This window comes from Misgurnus anguillicaudatus, chromosome 19 (genome assembly GCF_027580225.2).
Source record: "Misgurnus anguillicaudatus chromosome 19, ASM2758022v2, whole genome shotgun sequence".
Taxonomy (NCBI): domain Eukaryota; kingdom Metazoa; phylum Chordata; class Actinopteri; order Cypriniformes; family Cobitidae; genus Misgurnus; species Misgurnus anguillicaudatus.
The window spans coordinates 7886835-7902406 of NC_073355.2; the positions used below are offsets into that span (position 1 = coordinate 7886835).

At 38.8% G+C, this 15572-nt stretch overlaps 2 long non-coding RNA genes across 3 annotated transcripts in view; one reads left to right on the forward strand and one right to left on the reverse strand.

Annotated features, from left to right (window-relative positions):
- LOC129429037 (uncharacterized) overlaps positions 1-15572 on the reverse strand; it is a 164327-nt gene that overhangs the window by 60942 nt on the left and 87813 nt on the right. The window lies entirely within an intron of this gene.
- On the forward strand, positions 1739-4691 carry LOC129423539 (uncharacterized). 2 transcript variants are annotated; one of them, XR_012358940.1, is made up of 4 exons: positions 1739-2070; positions 2262-2344; positions 2448-2618; positions 3067-3132. It is a non-coding gene; the product is annotated as an uncharacterized lncRNA (long non-coding RNA). The 2 variants fall into 2 exon arrangements; XR_012358939.1 differs by having other exon boundaries at positions 2448-4691.

Consider the following 15572-nt stretch of genomic DNA (forward strand, 5'->3'; position numbering starts at 1 on the left):
GTTGCCTCCGCAAATGAAACACCTTGGACTACTTTAACTTACTGTACCATCTGCATTCTTTTGTTATTCTCATATCCACCATATGCTGCCCTATGTTCTCCACAATTACAACATTTTGGTTTTGTCCCCTCTTCACATTTTCCATATTCGTGTTCACCACTGCATTTGCTACATCTTTTTTCCCTTGCATGTCACAGCTACATTCCCATATCTTTGGCATTTTTGGCTTTAATACTAATCAACGAGAAGCGCGTGAACATCGCATGCAATTTATTGTGCAGCCCTACTTAAAATGTGTTTACTTATGGGTTGTGGATTTGATGTCGGACCCAACAAAGTAAGGACTGGAATATCTTTGATGAGTAGATTCTTGGAGAAAACAGCATTAAACTGCCAAATTGAAGTAGTCACTTATGAAATGTTTAGGACAGACGGCTAAAGTCGAACTAATTGTTAAGGAATTTCTGAATAAATGAACATTAGCCATTGTTCTTGTATATAAAGGTTTTTCAGAAGCCTGTGCAATGATTTAGTTTCCTGATATCCATCGATTGAACAGCATGGTGTGATATTCCTTAGGGGTTTGTTTGGCAAAAAGGGGGTGGACGGTGGACAGTGCTCGGGGTGGAGACTGAAGGCGGCAACTGTGTATTCCTGACATCATGATTTTACAGAAGTACAAATGAACCATTTCAGATTACAGCTACTTCAAGCAGGCTGTGTGCATTTGACTGTTCAATGACTGTTTTGAAACTTATATGCTACTTACATAGCCCCTAGACCTCAGTTATCATGAAACAGCCACAAAATTTCAGTTTTGACAATATGTGACATTTAAAAAGTCTTAAACATCCCCACAAAAGACTTAAGGAAGTTACCCTTTATAATACAGTAGTGTATGTTTTATATAGAGTTATACAAATTAAATACTACTGTAATGTACATTTTGTGGGTTTCCAAGGTTTACAAAATCTAATGAATGATACTATTTCTTCTTTTTCTTCTTCACATTGTGACATACGTTGACAGCCATGAATCATCTTCAGAGGACATGGGTTCTGCTGTTCACCTCTTTTTTAAAGAAAAGTTCCTGACAGACCCATGTTTTTTATTGACCAAAAAGATTGGAGAGACCTGAGAAAAAGACAGGTTGGATACCTGTTCAAAGACCTACTGTGGACAAATGTCATCCAAAGGATTACAATTGTTTTACACATACTGCAGTATTGCCTTTAAAAGGCATACAGTCAAATCAGAAGTATCAAAAAGAAAGGGGCCTGTTTTTCATTGTTTTGGATTCTGCACATTTACAGATTGCCCTGTTTGTGTCAAAGTAACTGTGTATGATGAGAATACCCTGAAAGCCTTTGTGACATTTCAGGGAGAAAAAGTTTGTCACAGTATGACTGAATTAAAAAGAAGACCTGTACACGCTGATGAGAGAGACATTCTTGGTAAGAAACTGCAAACAATGCTTCCAAGATCCTTACATTTGGAGTCGCTAGATTCAATTGAAGGCAAAGTCTTTGAATCAGGCTTCTTTGATCCTGCACCCAAAGCTGATGTGCTCAAAAACATTGCATTGAGTACAAGAAAGAAAGGTAGAAGGCATACAAACAAAATTTTAAGTCTCCAGCTAGTGGTTGAAGAAAAAAACAACTCAGAAGATGAAGTTCTTCAAAAGGTGCCGTTGCATCCCATAGCAGTGATGTTGTGGTCAAAAAGCTCAATCAGACTCTTTCATAGACGTTGCAAAGATGACATTGTTTATATGGATGCTGCAGGAAGCCTTCTACAAAAGCCTAGAGGAACGTCACCACCTTAATATGTCTTTGAGCTGGTGGTAAGGCATCCTGTTAAAGCGGAATTGAACCCTAGACATTTTAGCCTGTTATCAGGAGTCATTTATTTCCATTTTACATAAGAAAAAAAAGAAAGATTTCGATAAATTAGATTGATGCAGGGGTTCATGACAAGGGGGAACCAAATGAATATTATTCACAAACATTCATGCCCAGCCTGGTAAAATATTTCCTACCACAAGCACCTTTATATCTGGTCTCATGCTGGGTAAGTAAACTTTTTCAGTATTGGGTGATTGGGTTATATGACATCACAGATGGTAGATTGTTAAATCCGTAAAGTGGAGATACAACTATTTAAAAAAAATCTTTATTCTGAGGATGCAACAAAATCTAAATACTGAGCAAATCGCCTTTAAAGATTTTTTTATATAACTTTAATTGTTTACTACTGCATAGGTGATCTCTCCCGCCATGGAAAAGGACCAGCCGACAATATTTTGTCCAGAAAGTTTATGTGTTGCAGCCAGTTGAGCACACAGGTAGGTGTCTGATAATACTTTATATGGTGTGTGAACTACATTGCATTTGTTACTGTTGACAAGAGATCATTTTAAACAAGTTTAATTTTGTGTGATTTAACAGAACTACACAGGGGACAATAAAACCCAGGGCATAATGGAAAAAAGTCTGGGATCTAAAAAAATAAGATTTTAAAGACGCTGTCTGACAAGACTTGACGACTTTGTTGAAATTGATCAGAAATCACATAACGCTCTACTAAAGGAGTTCTCTGACTCTACAAGGAAAACAAAGGTGAATCTCTCTAAATGTTTCTTAGTAATATTAATATTAACTTAAATTTACCAAATAATTTTTATAATAATATTTTAAGACACACAGAGTAAATGTTGAGCGGTGGAGACAAAGAAAGCCTAACAGGAAAGGCATCTATTTATCACCCCTCAAAAAGCTGTTTCCTTTTAAGACACCCAAAACTGTATTGTATAAATCTCTTATAACGTAATGTGGCTGTTTCCCGGACAGAGCTTAAGTCTAGTCCAAGATAAAAATGCATGTTTGAACCGTCTTAACTGAAAACAGCTTGCACTGTTTATATTTGTTTAATCTGCGAGGTTTGTAAAAAAAAACAATATAACTATGGGCTAGTCCTGCATTAATCTAAACCCTGTCTGGGAAAATGCCAGAAATAATTTTTACTTTTATGTTTGTTTTTGTGTTGTTGCTGTTGTTTTTAATGTAGCCAAAAAATAAGATCAATAAAGCAGAACCACTGCTAGAAACATCTGCGGAAGGTTTAAAGGTAGGTAGTGCCTGCCTTATTTATGTGCATTTTTTTACCATAATCCAGATAATAGAGGAGGTATTTTTATGCACAGGAATTTTAGTAATACATCTTATTGTAATTTAAATGTGGCTTATTTAGGACGGAGAGGAAGAATGCTCATCCTCAGCAGAAAAAACAAAAACGTTGGAGACCAAGTCTTCCAGAGCAAAGCAGGTATGATGGAATACATTAGGGGCTTTTTACACCTGGTCACTTCATGCGTTTTCTCTGATCGGATAGCTATCTGATCGTAAAAAGACGAGGTGTAAATGCCCTCTGAAACGATTTCGAGACGGATTTAAATTCGATCGCTCAAACCCCTTCAGGAGGTGGTCTGGGACGCATTTTAGAGAAGTGTAAATGCATCTGGTTGATGAAACCACATACGTCGCGCTTTACTCCTCCCAAACGTAAACACGTCACTCGCAAGTAAGCTGGAAGAGCGCCAAACAAAGAAAGATGACACGCCAATTGCTTTATGGAGTGATGACAGCGGGTAAAAAAGCTTCCTAGAATCAATAAAAGAGTCCAATGACAAACTCAAATGATATTAAACAAAGAAATAAAACTTTAAGAGAGAGTTTCGTGAATGCTTTTCCTGTCATGGACCTGCATTAAATCACCACGCTGTCACTTTCCTGCTGCACTGTATTGCGTGCTTCAGCTCATGCCGAGCAAGGAGAGACGCGCGTCCCCTGCCCAACATACAGTACAACATACAGTAAGTGCTGCATATTGTTGCGTAAACGTCATCTTAAGTTTTTTAAGGCGGAGTAATAAATAGTGTATTTGCATTTTGGGCGGGGGTAAAAGATCGGATTCATATTCGTTTTGCCTTGACGCATTTATGTGGCCAAATGTAAAAGGAACAGTTTTAACAAATCAGATAGCTATCCGATCAGAGAAAACACATGAAGTGACCAGGTGTAAAAAGGCCTGTGGTGAAGAAAGTAACTTAGCAACTTCATTGTCCAATGAGCCCCATCTTGGAAAACTAACTCCAATATTGACTTTGGTCTTGATGTTTTTCCTGTCGCGTTGTCGTTTAAAATCCCTGTTTCGCTTCCTTGGCGACTTGTTTTAATGTCCTCGAGAATAGTTCTTCAACAGGCTTTCAAATCAAAGCATTAGATCGCAGGTTTATCTTCGGCGTGCGGCCGAAGGATTCAGTCTAACGCAGGTCGCATATCCGGGCTGCATACGTCATCAAGCCTGGTTTATTTAAATTAACTGAGCATTACATTCGCAAGTCATAAGCATATTACATCAATTTACAATTAACTAAGAATAAATGTCAGCTTTATAATTGTTAATATTCTGAAATAAGACTGTCTTGATGACGTATACCGCCTATACATGCAACCTCCGTAGGCTTCAGCTCGCGGCCAGCTTGAGTGTACTCTGAAAGCGCGAAAGGCGGAGCTTGAATTTCAGGAATGTCCCTCGTCGGCGAATGTATTTCAAAGATGGAGGCACAACATGGATTCAGCCAGAGAGCGCTACGGCGGTATGTATTTTAAATAGCAGATTCTACACTAACGAGAATACATTGATTAGTGGGTTGTAAGCAATTACACAAGAATGAGCACATACTTTTGGAAGAAAACAAGGGTTATTGCTAAGAATTAACTAAAAAAAGTACACACTGGAGCTTTAAGAATAACAATATGATTATATTGCGCTAAAATTTATATTGCAATTATTCTGCAATATAAATTATTCTCAACCTACACCAATAAAGTTTTAACATTATTCTTTAGAAAAAAACAGCGTTTAAACCCGTGGAGCGAACAAGAAAACACATGTTTACATGCTCATTCGGTATATCATATGATATCTTTTTTATTTCGTTTTACAGTTTTAAAAGTGGCAAAAAACTTAAAATCTAATGAATACTGGTCTCTGTAAATATAACTGCAGATGACAGCAGATTAGATTCAGTTCACCTACTAAGAAATAGGAGAAGCGATGATTTGTGATTGATTGGGGCTAATAGAATGACTGCCACACTCAAAATACACCAAACCAAATGAGCACTTTACAGTAAAAAACTGACGCAACATGTCACAAGGTGACGATCTTTTGGGCGGAACCAAAAGTCGGGAAACTTTGGTTCCGCCCGGATGTTTCCGCCCAGACCGGGAAGAGGAAACACCGGACGTCCGGTAGCATTGCGAGGGCTTGTAATCAGCGAAATCAAGCACAGCTGTGCGTGTTTAAGAGCAACGCTGGTCGATTGGAGGATTACAACACACAGAGGAGTATTTAAGAGCAGTGTAAATCACAGTTTGGTTGCGTAGTATGTGAGTTGAGGTACGGAGCTGTGCTCGTCCATTACACGTTGGCAGTTGGTTGCACTTTCTCTCTTTCTCTCTCGTAATTCTCAGTGGATGCTACCGTAAGAAGAAACCCTGTGGGTAGAAGAAAACAACGGAAATTGTGACACGCTTGGAGTAACCAAGGTGGAAGGAAACGAAGCAGTTTGTAAACTATTTACCAAGAGGACCGCTGTGAGTATTGGCTCTGGATTTAACTGAAGCATAACTACTAACCTGTGTATTATTGAACGCCTCCAGGAAGAGGAAGGCGGCCCTACCCCTGATCGAGCGTGGTAGGTGAGCCGCAGGAGTAAGTGGATTCAGTAGCCATAGCAGCAGAACTAAAAGCTCCGGCCGTAGTGCCATCGCCCCCCATCTGACCTTAGCGAAGTGGAGGACGCCGGGTGTCTCGTGTGCACACCTGTAGTGTGGTGGGTGAGTCTATGTCATTTGAAAACTTTTCACGTTGAAGTGGTGCTGTGTATTTGCTGTGGGTTGCTGTGCAAGTGCTGTGTGTCTTGTCAGATGTACCCCGCATCATCCCTTCTACTGAGGAAGAGACGGAGAGGCTGACGGTTGTGAGTAACATCCATTATTGTACGCTGTGTGCGATTCAAGTGTAAAGTGACAGTGTGGGCTTTGGAAGTCGCCCCGTCTGTGTGTCGGCGGTTTCAGAGTGTGGCGGTGAAGACTTGGAAGCTGGCAGTGCGTGTGTGTGAGTACAACCACGAACCTGTATATTGCTACTTTACCTGTGTGTTCTATCTTGTGGCAGAGTGAGAGGCGAAGGAGTTCTGCCGCCCCGTGGTCTCTACAAAGGGGCGCCCCTGTCCGGTATTCGATCGGCCTACGGGCATTGAGCATAGGGCAGCGCTCGGCCCGGTGAGACGGTGTGACGGTTCGCCCCCTGCTGATCAGCGCATTCGCCGAGAGGGTTTTTGCCCCCGGCGCCCCCTGGGAAAATCATCGCCGTTCGCCTTTCTGTGCAGGCCAGCTGTCGTAAGCCCGCCCACGTGCACTGTCGACCAGAACGCCGTATAACGAATTGTGGACAGTCATACATGCCCGAGCTGTAAACAGCAGAGAGGTGAGAAGTATCCAAGTTGCACTAACTGTGTTGTTGTGTCCAAGCTGCCTGTAAAGGAAGAGAGAGAACGAGAGTGAACGTCAGTAGAACGAACTGTGGACAGTCACACATGCCCGAGCTGTAAACAGCAGAGAGGTGAGAAGTATCCAAGTTGCACTAACTGTGTTGTTGTGTCCAAGCTGCCTGTAAAGGAAGAGAGAGAACGAGAGTGAACGTCAGTAGAACGAACTGTGGACAGTCACACATGCCCGAGCTGTAAACAGCAGAGAGGTGAGAAGTATCCAAGTTGCACTAACTGTGTTGTTGTGTCCAAGCTGCCTGTAAAGGAAGAGAGAGAACGAGAGTGAACGTCAGTAGAACGAACTGTGGACAGTCACACATGCCCGAGCTGTAAACAGCAGAGAGGTGAGAAGTATCCAAGTTGCACTAACTGTGTTGTTGTGTCCAAGCTGCCTGTAAAGGAAGAGAGAGAACGAGAGTGAACGTCAGTAGAACGAACTGTGGACAGTCACACATGCCCGAGCTGTAAACAGCAGAGAGGTGAGAAGTATCCAAGTTGCACTAACTGTGTTGTTGTGTCCAAGCTGCCTGTAAAGGAAGAGAGAGAACGAGAGTGAACGTCAGTAGAACGAACTGTGGACAGTCACACATGCCCGAGTTGTAAACAGCAGAGAGGTGAGAAGTATCCAAGTTGCACTAACTGTGTTGTTGTGTCCAAGCTGCCTGTAAAGGAAGAGAGAGAACGAGAGTGAACGTCAGTAGAACGAACTGTGGACAGTCACACATGCCCGAGCTGTAAACAGCAGAGAGGTGAGAAGTATCCAAGTTGCACTAACTGTGTTGTTGTGTCCAAGCTGCCTGCAAAGAGAGAGGAAAGACGGGAGTGAATGTCAGGAGAGTGACCTGTGGAAAAAGACCATACTTACCAAGAGCTATCAGCAAACCGACAGGTGAGGACGATCCCGGTCCAGGCCAAACGAGTCTTCGTGTCCCAGTCGAAGCCTGTGGAAAGAAACACAAAGTGGAGTGAGCAGTGAAGTATCGGCCCAACGTGACACAGGTACCGCAGTTAGAGAGAGAGGAAAACCCCAAGTTCACATTATTTTGTCTTTGCCTCCAGGAGAGAAGAGGAGGGCGCCACGGATAGCGGAGTTGGCAGGAGCCTGTGTTCCCCGTCCCCTCCCCCCTATACCTGGGTCACCCGCCCCTGGAACCCCCGTTGCCCTCTTCCCCCTTCTGCCACTTTCCCGTGCTGTGGTCTGCCTGGAAGGCGGAGAGGAAGCTAGTTTTAATTGCCCCTTCCCCATTCCCCCAGTAATTTTAATATTTAAATAAAGTTTGTTTTAATACTTACCTGCTCTCGTGTTGTTTGGTCATTGGGTTGGCTTTGGGGACCTCCTCGAGGTGGAAGTTGAGAAGGGGCGTGGCTTTAGGTTTAGTAGCCAGCCCCTAGCCGTGACAAACACACAATGTGCAAGTCATGACCATATAACTTTATTTTGTATATAAATATATTATTGTTAATAGACGTCAAATATCAATTGATTTTTTTATATTTTTATTAAAAACTGTCACAGCAAACATCACGCTGGCTTCTACTACTTACAAACATGCACACGTGGGTGAGGGTTAATGAATCTGCCGTTTTCTGAGGGTATCTGTGTGCGTGGGTTCCGGGCATATGCTTTTCCTCCAGAGCTGGGTTTCCCGATAACGATTGAACTTAGCACTTAAGAGCGGTTTCTACGAGCTAATTAACGAACATTCGTTGTTCATGTACGTGCGTTTACCACAGATGCACGTTAAACGATCGCTCGCAGCTGAGTTTTAAGTGCTACTTACGAGTCGCTATCCGTTTGTCAAGTGCTGAAATGTCACCTATAGAATGACTCGAATTTGTAGCAGAAGCTTGTTTAGGCTAATGATCTTCAGCCGATGTGCACTAATGTTTTTTTATAATATTTTCCATTATTGTTTAATGAGTAAATATTATAAAGTTTAGTCATTAAACAATTATTGGTTTAAAATTATTTAAATGTTTTAAAAATTTGTGCCTAATGAAATATTCTTTTCCGTATTTAGTTAGGACTTCTCCCACTGCGAAATGCCTTCTGCATTTTATGAAATAGTTTAGATTATTATTATTATTTGTTTTTATTATCTATGTTTTTTATTATTAGGGATTATTGCATTGTACCGTACATATTTATTTGGTTTCCTTAATCAGATGCCATTTCACTTCAAAACAATTATTTTTACTGTAGATTAATTATAGAAGCAAATTGGTAGGAACCATTTATCAATTTGCTAGTACCAACTTTTACCAAAATTTACCAAATATGTTTTACTTCTTTATTAATTTATGTTTAGTCATTTAAATTTGATTTCTCATTTTAATTTTAAATATATTATATTAAAGTAATTTAAACAAATAAACAATGAAGAACCCAATAAATAAATAAATATACATTTAAAACATTACATTATCGTCATTGCTGGAGTCCAATTTGTTGGTTGTCCTGCAGGTGACCTTGTAACTCTATTAACGACTACTCCGGAGCACTCGTAGATCTACGATGATTTTCAAGTGCTAAGTTATGAAGCTTTTGCGAAACGGTCCGTAATTCTAAGATGATTCGTACAATCGTTTTTACGATCTACTTAAGGGCGATTTATAGTCGTGCGTAGGTCCTACGGCGTAGCAGCGACGGCGTAGGTTCCGCGTCGGTTTTCATTTATACCGCTGGTTGGCAGTAATCACGCGTGTAACCACAGTAGCAGCAGAAGTCGTCACAGAAGAAGAAGCTAAGCAAGTAAACCCACAAACGAAGAAGAAATAGCAACTTGTTGTGTATAATTTGAGAAGACCAGCAATGATGGAAGTAAATAAACAGCGACTTATGTTTCAGTTTGAGTTAAATCACTCCTCGACTTGGCTCGTCTTTGTTTTCACCGTCTCAAACGGAAATACCTATGACGCAGTTTTTTACCTGACGGGAGGGGTTCTGGTGGACCAATCACAGCGCTTACGGTCCGCGTAGAGCCGACGAGCTATTAGAAAATTTGTGAGGTGCGCGTCAGGCTACGCAGAGCTACGCACAGGCTACGGATAGCCTACGCCGTAGCTACGCCGTAGGACCTACGCACGACTATAAATCGCCCTTTAGCCTTACGATGCTTTTGGGAAACCGGGCCCAGACCTTGACGCTTTGTGTGTTCGACTTTAAATGGTGCGGCGCTGACTGGTCGGCTTATGACATCAGAGTACTGCGAGACTCGCGGTACTTTGATGTCTTCAGTGCCGAACTGTCTGCGCAGCACCACATAGAAACGGCATTTGACTCTTTACAGCAGAGTACCAGCAACATGTGAAGTGGTGTCACGCAAAAGAAAGTGAAGGTACGCAGTACGCTAAAATATAAAGTGTCTGTACTGCGAACACTGGTTTAGTTATTTACATCGTGTGTTGCTCTTTCACCATTGTGCACCCGCGCACTCGCTCTGTAGTTTGTAGCTCGCGCTCCGGCTTCTGTAAACAATGGCCGTTTCTCAAACCAAGTAGGGGAGAGTGGGTCAAAATAAGCCAGTGGGTAAGTTAACCCACCCCCTTTATCTAGGCAACCAGATTTGTAGCCGTGCGACCACAAATACAGGTAGCAACCATAATTTCTGTTTGGCTATGTTAAAGAGAAGGAAAAATTTAAGAGTTATGATTAAAGTGATTTTTTTTTACAAAACATCCTATCAAAGTAAAATGTATACATACCAGGTTGTTATGTCAAAGTAGATTTATTCAGGTCTAAATATTTATACCATAAATATTGGTGATAGGCTAATGTATAAAACCATGTGAATGATTTAGCTAAAGATTAGCCTGAATTACTAAACTAGGCAGTTTTCCCAAAATGGTGGCTGTGGGGCAAAGTGAACCAGATGGGGGAAAACTGAACCAGCGGTTCAACCCCACCATGAGGCACTGAAACCACTGAATATGTTTCACTAAAAAAATATATATCTGTGTAGTTTCGCACAACTGATTTGTTCATTTTTAAACATTTTAGAAAACATATCATGCCAAGACATTACAATATTACTTAGTTTTTATTTTATGCATTTGGCGTTTTGGTCCATACTGAAAAAACAAACTTACCACTAAGAAACGTCAATTGACAATCTCCAAACAATAACTTGTTCCTCAAAATCTGTATTTTTATCTGATACAGACTCAAACATGAGTGGATGACATCAGAGTACCGCGAGAGCGATTGAAACCAACCTCCTCTGCCTTATTTCTCGCGGTACTCTGATGTCATCTGCTTGTCGGCTCTTGCCGCGCTGCGTAAAGTTGACCACACCTAAGAACCGTACTGCTAAACTCGACAGGAATGCTCTGTGTATACCAGCACCTCCTTTATTAGGAAAAGTTCTATTTTACTTCTCAGCGCGAGAAATAGCTTACATGGTTTGGCGTGTGAGCGTTTGAACTAACAGAAATGCCTGTGTCTCATGGCGAATGCGTGGGACTTGAGAGCCCAGGTTATATCAACATATGTCAAATTGCGTTACCAGATATCCACTTAATTTTATAAGTTATAAACATTCATTTAAAATAACTTACAGCGCATGTAGTAGGCCTAGATTTGCATTTAAACAAAGGAACTGCAAGGGTGGGAAATAAAACGCCACACGCTGGTGAAAACTTGAAAAACCGGTTTTCTTTTGATTCTCTTGCAGTTCCTTTGTTTAAATAGCATTGGGGGTTGGCAAAGAATTGGCAGACCTGGGGGTGGGTGGTTTTTAATTGTCACTGATAGCTGCTAAAACTAGCAGCTTAACCATGTGCAATAATTACATTTTGGAATTAACTTCCTTCATGTCGTTTTATTTATTCACTGTAAAAATATTTTTTGAATTTGTAAGTAAAGGTAGCATTAAATTTGTTTTACAATTTTAAATGAATTTTTGCTTTTATTATAATTATAACTTAAATAACTGTAAATATTTATTAAAAATAATATTACATTTTTTTTATCAAAAAGACAAATAACTTGATTCTCATTAATAATAGCCATGGAAAACAAACTTCTCATTTTCAAAGCCTCATACAGCTTGTGCCTATGTGCGTTGAACTTGAGAGCGCTTTAAGCGTTTATTGTGTCTTTCAGCACATTACATATATGAGCCATTCTGTTTAAATGAGTGGGATGTTTTCAAATACTCTGTTAATTAAACATCTAATACGTTTTCTGAGAGTGAAATGATTAATACTAAGATGCGTGTCATGTCAGACATCTTGGTTTCAATTTAAAAACATGCAGGAATTTGAAAATAAAATGCAGGACTTGCTTGATGTTTAAATAGTTATTAACAGAGATAAAGTTCGGGACTGATTTATGTTAAAAAGTTATTAAGATCAACAAGACTCGCGCTGACTGACAGATCCGAAACGCAACGCACAGACACGCAAGTACCTGCACTGACAGAATAGTAAAAAAACATCTGTTTTGGAAAGAATTTACGAAAGCATATTAAGCATTACAACAAACTTGCTAAGCTCATTATTAAATATGTCCATAGCCTACAGCGTTTGCGCGAACAGAACGAATTGTTTAAAAAAACTTTCTCATTAATCTTCATCTAAATTAATAAATAATCAGATATTCGTTTATAATTTCAAATAACAGCTCTATTATTTAAAGTCAGTTTTGACTTAGTTCAAAACAAGCAAAATGATTTTAAACAATAAGGTAATTAGAAAGATGTAATATAAATGTTTCAGTTGTTATTTACAATTACAATTTATCTAACTTTTTATGTTAATTGCAATTCATGTCATAATAATCTTCAGTATAAATTTTGCTTTTAAAATGTTACATTTTCATATTTTTATCTATTTACTTGTTAATTTAATATTCACCTTGACAATGAAGCTGGCTTTAACTTGAAGTAATTAAAAGAGGACCGAAGTCATAGAGACACGGAGTTATTAACGAATATTTTATTATCAGAGTGCAGCATTTTATCAAGGGTTTCTGGTCTTGTGTAATTAAATAAAGTAAAATAAACTAAAAGGGTAGTTTTTAACAGTTGGATTAAAAGACGTTTGATATTAGCAGCGTTTTAAAACTAATTCCAAAACATCTCGCGTTTCTAAATAAGGGACGCGCAGAAAATGTCATTCATGTAATTTTATAGATTACACTCATTCACTTCACACACATATTATACGTGCTTTAAGGGCTTTATAATTTAGCTGTTCCAGTAAACACGTTATGATGTCTGGCCGAATATTTTTTCTGTTATTCGGATGAATTCGTTATTCGTTTTAAAGCCATTATCCGTGCCCTTGCGAATAACGAATTTGGCTTCGGGCACATCCCTAATATATATATTTATTTATTTATGTTTGACGAATGCTTATCAGTACATTACTTTTTGGTTTCTTCAACTTTAAAGATGAATATTCGCATTAGAGATGGGCAATTTTTTGCAATAGCACATCATATACACAATTTTGAGCTCATAAAAAAGATTTTTCGCTTATTTAAATGAAATGTTCATGTTTTTATGCACGTTTAGATTTGGTGCAATTTCCCAAAGGCTTATAATTAGGAAATACACACAACACGCTTAACTTATATTTTCTTATATTTCTACTTATATTCCTACTGTTCAGTAATGCAGAAAAGCGCAACACAACCATGTTAAAGGTATTAAACGTTCAGATGCAAAAATGAACTAAATGTAAAATTAGATAAATTAGTTAATGATATTGCGTAAATGCGTTCGGTCTCTTCAAAGGTCTTCGCGAGTTATTTTGTTATAAGACAGTTATCATATATCAAGTCTCTTCTACTGTAAGTACACAGAAAAAAATAAGACAAATGATGCGCGTTTGAGTCGAAATTTTATGAAGAATATGTCACTGTTTATGTAACTGGCAAAGAAAACTTCGCCAACGAAAGGTTTGCCAAAAAAGCCTGCATTTGTATGGCATCAAGGAGTATCTCCTAAACACAGAAAATCCGTGTCATGTTACTTCAATATCATAGAGTATACGCTCAGCATGAAGTCAAGCACACAAATTGTCGTCAGTATGGCCTACATGAAACACGACTGCCATCTACAGGTTTTTGTATTTCCTGCATCCCCCACCGAACCCCCCTTCTGCGAGTAGCGTCTCGCTGCAACCTGCGGTGGACATCCAACCCCGCCCACATCCAGGCGTGACGTCAGTTACCACGTCCATTCACATCTCACTCCAACACAGTAGATGGCGATAATGTACCTTATGTTGGTGCTTCCCGAAGAAGAGAGAAAGCACGAAGTTGAAGTACTAAAGTTGTTTACTACGTCGGTAAGTAAAAGTATTTGTTTCGAAAGCCTAATGTAATTCCAAAATGTATTTATATTAATACATATATTTATGCTTGATAAAATCATACGATATATTCACAAGGATTGTACTGTGGTGCACGACTGCGGTAAAGTTGGTTTGATATTCAGACATTTGGACTTCCGGGGTCAATAACTTTCTTAGTAGGCATGGCAGAAGTTTAATCTTAGCAATTTCTAATTACCAAGTGTCTTGCCTATAACCTACATTTTTCACAATCACTTAAAATATCCTAGTATCGTTGTAATGTCCTACCTTGTTGCGAATGTCTGTTGAATATCCAACTGGGTGCTGAGAGAAGCCTAGGGACCGTCTACAAAGTGATATTTTTCTTCATTAAGTGCGACCACTTAATGATTGAAGCCGTTTTAATGACCTATATAGACCTATCAGAAGCTATCAGCTTGATTTGTTATGTCTGCTAATGATGTTTAATGACATTTTTAGCAAGAACATTTACATTACAATGATATGTCGAATGCCTAGAGAATGGAAGATATAAAAATGTAGAAGAGTAGTTATTTGTAAGCAGTCCAGACGGAAAGTCAAGTGTTACCTCAAGAACAAAGATAATCTCTGCATTTTACAACTCTTTATATGTTTCTGTTTGTCTCAAAATAAAGAGGCACTGTGTTGGTTTTCTTAATCATATGTTTCTGTTCAATAGGTTTGAAAGAAGAAGCCTGATTACCCTGAAATTTTCACTGGACCCTCAAGAAAATACTTCAGGCCACATTTTGATGTTTTATTAAGTTGTGGTTGTGAGTGTGGTAAAGAGCAGTTATATTATTGAAGCATGTAACGGTGTTCTCAATAAATGAACTTATGAATTTACTGTTTATGATTTTTGGGTGTATTTGTTTTATTACTTGTATTTCTAAAAAAAAAAAATTGTCACAGTTTCATAATTTTTGTGCATGTATTGATTTTTAACATTTTGCAAAACAGTCCCCGTCCATGGAACTGAACATCATGTTGTTCACACTTAAAATTGTAGACAAGCAAAACGTGCAGCATCAACCTGTATGTTTATTTGAAGTGAATGATACCCAAACTAGTTTTCAACATGTTTAAGATGTGTAGTTGAGAATTATTTGTAGTAAAGTTTGACTAGAAATGCAGTATGCATTTATTTAATGACACATGATACGGTTCAATAGCTTTTCAAACGTGGGATGCATGATCTTTATTGAACTCTAAAGAACATACTATATCTCTTCTATGTACAATTATTTATAGTACAATTTATAACAGCACATTTCTCTATGGGAAATCTCTATGCAAATACATTATTTTCAATAACTTTACAGATAAGGAGTTCACCGCTAAAAAACAACATGGGAATTAATCAATGTACTCCAGGGAACATATTACAACTCTCAGATGTTCACTTATTTGCTCACAAATGAATATTCATCACAGAACATTTCTCTATGGGAAATCCCTATGCAAATACATTATTTTCAACAACTTTACAGATAAGGGGTTCACCGCTAAAAAACAACATGGGAATTAATCAATGTACTCCAGGGAACATATTACAACTCTCAGATGTTCACTTATTTGCTCACAAATGAATATTCATCACAGTTCATTTCTCTATGGGAAATCTCTATGCAAA